Source organism: Lemur catta, chromosome 3 (genome assembly GCF_020740605.2).
Source record: "Lemur catta isolate mLemCat1 chromosome 3, mLemCat1.pri, whole genome shotgun sequence".
Lineage (NCBI taxonomy): Eukaryota > Metazoa > Chordata > Mammalia > Primates > Lemuridae > Lemur > Lemur catta.
In genome coordinates, this window is record NC_059130.1 from 32,624,711 (window position 1) to 32,629,489 (window position 4,779).

Consider the following 4,779-nt stretch of genomic DNA (forward strand, 5'->3'; position numbering starts at 1 on the left):
TTCCACAATAAAATAAACTAAATTAAACCAGTTCCTTCTCAGTTCACTCCATAACAGCCTCCATCAGGGCAAACACCATGGATTGCAATATATGGCATGAAGATCCTTCCCCTCAAATCAGACAAATGTCCTAAAGGAATTACAGTGAAGCAGAAAAAAGGAATAAAATCCAAGACCACTACCCTATTCTCTGGCCATGTCCCCCTCCCCTGCATGTGGCCACTTCTTTAATTGTAAGTTCATTCTCTATCTCAAAACCCTACTGCTCACCACAAGAGATTTCACTTCTTGGTTCTTACATCTTGCAAATTCAAATCACCCAACTCCTCTTTTCACATTGGGCTCTGGAGGGGGAGGGGCTGTAAATCCCGGAAGAGTTGTGAATGTGGATCCCACGATGGTGATCCAGTATCTCACCAGTACAGCTGTGGCCCAGATGGGTCCTTTTGCTAAGTGAACCATGAAGTAATCACACTTACTGAAGATAAATGCTATTTTTCTCAGAAATAACAGTGAAATCAAATATGAGAAAAAGAAATTCCTTTTAACTACCTGGAATTGGCTGCATTACTGAAGAAATAACCTTATCCATCAATGATTTCTTGGGAAAACATTATGTCAGCTCTGAGATTCCACCTTCTACTTTTTTCTTTTCTTTTTTCTTTTTTTTTTGACTTGGGGTTTTATTTGATAAAAGCTCATTCTCTACTTCTAATTCCTGCCCTCAACTGTCCAAGAGCAGTTCTGCTTCAATCCCCAGGGAAGACCTCCCTTTCTGGGATGTACAATTAATCCTTCCTTGTTGGAGACTCTCAGGAGAAGCATTAGAACAGGAGCTGATCCATCACATCCACATACAAAACGAAGTCATTAATGGCCAAATGCTTGACCCCCTAAAAGAGACTATCTAGAGCAGTGAAAAATAACTTTTTAAAAATGTCATTGTTTAGTAAAATTTCCCAATTTTTTATTTTGCCAAGTAAATATTTTTTAAAGAGAACTATTATCATTACCGCTTCATTAAATTAAAAAATATTTTAAATTACAAGACTACTAAGGCATAATTTCAGGATAGTCCTTTAATTTAGTGTTTTGTTTAATTTAGTGTTTTATTTAAATAAATTCAGTATTATTTTAAAAATTTACCATATTTCCTTTTTTACATTTTCTTTTCCTAGTGAAAATTAGACAAATAGCCAGTCCATTCCAAACACTGGGCTAGAGGAGAGTAACAGAGAGCAAGTAGCTTCCAGGAGGAGTTTGCTCTGTTACCTATTCAAGGTGAGAGACAGGGAGAAGAAGCTGACATAGCCATTACAAGCTTGAGGGGCACATTTTTACAGGCTTTTGGTCTATAGAATGTAAACTTTTTGAGAAAGGGACTATGTCTTGCAATTCCTCAGATCCCCTATGGTGCCTAAGAACTTGTGGATAGTAAAGACATAATGTCTTTGATATTTATTGCTTGCTATAATCATTTCTTCTAATTTGTCTCACTAATTCAATACTTAGCATACATTTATTTGCACAATTATTTTTCTTTTTTTGCACAATGATGTTCAACTAAAGATTAAGCCCCTCAAAATCTATGGCATCTTTTGTTATATGCTTGGGTAGCAGATATGAATCTCAGTCTATGATTATAAGGGTATAATAAAAATTTCCTTTTTCCATATTTTGGCTTATTTTCACCTTTTCATTGATATATAGTAGTTGTACTTATTTATGAGGTACATGAAATATTTTGATTATATGCATACAATGTATCATGATCAAATCAGGGCAATTAGGATATTCATCACCTCAAATGTTTATCATTTCTTTGTGTTGGGAACATTTCAAATTTTCTCTTCTAGTTATTTGAAATGCACAATAAATTCTTCTTAACTGCAATTACTCTGCTGTGCTATCGAATACCAGACCTTATTTCTCAGCCCAAATCCAGCCTGAGGATGGGGCACAGCCCAGCATTAACCCTTCAAAATAGTGCCTTGGATCTGCAACAGGAAAGGCTGTGGCCCCACCCAAACAGTCAGTGTAGGTGAGAAACTGTGGAAAATACTGTCTGCCCATGTCTCAGTCTCCAAAGCAGCTCACAGCAGGGTGGCAGAGACCTTCTCAGCCATGCATGGAGTGCCTGACTCCTCTATTCCCTCCTCAGAGCCATGCAGTGCCTGTGGGTACAACCTCGGTTCCCAGGAACCTGTATCAGCTGTCATCCAGCCCCTGGCTGGACAGTGAACCCTCTCTTTGTCACAAGCATAAAGGCTCTTGCTAACATTGTAGAAAGGAATTTCAGGACACGCACACAACTGAGCAATAGTGGCAAGTTTATTGTATAAAAATGGTCAGACTTGGGAAAGGCCTGTGCAGAAGCAGACGTGCGCTCTCGCGAAACAGAGCAGCAGGCTGGAAAGGAGCAGCTGTGCCGATCCCCGAGTGGCTGCTGTCTGTATCTGTTGAAGTCAAAGAAGGCTGAGTGGTCAGTGTTCATTCTGTTCTTATTCATATCTAATGGGGAAAGGTCACTTTGTACTTGTGAAATGCTGGGAAATTCATCGCTCTTTTCTTCTCCTCGAGTCTGTCTGTTCAAGGGCCATTTGAGCCAGTTAACTAACATTTCCCTTCCCTCCTCCTTTCCTTTACCTGACTACCTACTCTAACATCCTTACCCAGTTTTATGATTCCCTCACTTCCCTGGTGAATCCCAGCATTCTCTTCTTGACGGTCTTTTCAAAATATAAGAATCTTCTTACTATTCTGGTTCCTTTCTGTGGAGGCGGCACACGCCGCCTGTGTCTAGTCAGCCATCGGGATCCTACCTCCATATAAGAAGATATTATAGATAATTTATACTCAAATTTGAAAATTTTTGGATAAAATAAACTTAGAAAAATAGGTTTATTTTATCAAAATAAACAAAATCTAACACAAAAAACACAGAACAGCTGAACAATCCTACATTAAATAAATTGAATGCATATTTAAAAATCTTTCTATAGAAAAAACACCTGGCCCAGATGATCACTGTTAAACACCAAGCTTAAAAAACTGCTCCAGAGAATAAAAATGACTCAATTTATTTTGTCAGAGCATAACTTGATAGCAAAATCTGACAAGGACAGCAGCAATATTGAAACCTGGTAATGCATCATAATTGTATTGGATTTATTTCAATAATAAAAACCGAGTTTAGCTCTTGAAAATTAATCAATTTAATTCACCACAATTACAGAAATAAGAAGAAAAACATATTACCATCTCAATAGGTGTGGTAAAAGCCTCTCATGAAATTCAGCATCCATTCGTGATAATACTCTTAGCAAAAATGCTCCAAATACATTTTAGAGTATGTATTTATTTTGTGACATCATTCTGGCTGTTCAAAATATACTCCTTAATTCTTTGCTCCTCGTGGTAATAATGAGCTGATTAATGAAGAGCTTAATAACTATACACAAAAACCCTCTGTTTAGAAAAAAATAATTTTATATGCTCAACAAGGTATTTAAAAAATGAGTTTAACAGCAACTTGAAAAAATAAGCCATGCAAAAGAAGTAGCAGAAATATAAGGAAAATGTTCTCATAATGATGCCATTCAAATGCCAGTCACATTTATTTCACAGATCTTGGATGGGGCTTGGCGACACAGAACATTTCACTCTAGAGTTCAGAGGCAAACTCTTTGCTATTGCCCTGGAATATCAGAACTGCAGATATGTCTCATATACATGCAAGACACAGAATCTCAGATACTCACATTACTTCCACAAAGAACATCCCTACCCTGGGACAGGTTTGGGATGAGCCCCCACCAAGTTCCCCTTTCTTCACCAGGCCTTTCCAGCAACACCCCAGGAAGACTCCTCAGGCAAGTGCAGATGAGACTTAGAGTGGTTACATCCTTGATGCTTTTGAAGGCACTATCGTAACTCCATTACACAAACTGCATTTTCCAATTTTGGGCCTAAGGAGAACTAATTTACTATCCTTATACTAAGTTTCAGAGAAAAGGAGCCTGCAGGTAAGGGAGAAGTCAGTGAAGGCTCACAAACAAAAAACAAATTTCTGAAGAAGTTTCTCCAACTGTAGAACAAAGTTCGCGTAGTAAGTAGTAGATTCTCTAAGGAACAAGAACCCTGTCTAAGGAACAAGGGGTTCTTGTTCTCTAAGGAAAGAGAAAAGCAGGAAAATATTTACCCAACTAAATGCCGGGGAATAAGAAAGCAGATTGAACTCTTTTACTGGTGTCTTCCCTCCCCTTACCACATGTCCTCCAGCCCACCCTGCCACCTCTCCTACCTGTCTGAGCAAAGTCCAAGGCCTGCAACAGTGTGGGCAGGTGACACAGCACTCCCACAAAGTGCTTTTGGTGGGAGCTTCTGTCACAGAGTTCAGATCACTCAGGGTTTACAGACACAGGATGGGAGGTGGAGGGGGTTGCAGATTATCAATAACTTGTGAATGATTTTTCATTTCTGCGCATGGATGCCGAGAGTCTGAGCTTCCGAATGGTAGGAAAGGAATGACCTTTGGCTGAGAAATCAATGATAGTTAATTATTAAAAATAACAGTTACTGCCTACATCCCAACCTTTGTGTCCCAGATTCCAGGAATGAGAAGACCCAGAATCATTTGAAAGCATTCATGTCAGGCAGTAGCCAGAGTTGAGAAAAGATTGATATAGCCAACAGCTTCGTGCCACAGAAGCCCAAGTTTCAAGGTCCTTTTTTCATTCTTAAAGGACAACTCTGCTGGACCTTCCCATTGTCACTGCC

The 4,779-nt window shown here is 38.9% G+C and overlaps 1 long non-coding RNA gene across 3 annotated transcripts; it reads right to left on the bottom strand.

The window, feature by feature from the left end:
- Positions 1-2,313: 2,313 nt before the first annotated feature.
- On the bottom strand, positions 2,314-4,505 carry LOC123635170. Of its 3 annotated transcripts, none has more exons than XR_006734067.1 (2): positions 4,304-4,505; positions 2,314-2,456 (listed from the first exon to the last, which is right to left on the bottom strand). It is a non-coding gene; the product is annotated as an uncharacterized LOC123635170 (long non-coding RNA). The 3 variants fall into 3 exon arrangements; XR_006734066.1 differs by having other exon boundaries at positions 2,314-2,818; XR_006734065.1 differs by having other exon boundaries at positions 2,314-2,822.
- Between the last annotated feature and the right edge of the window lie 274 nt (positions 4,506-4,779).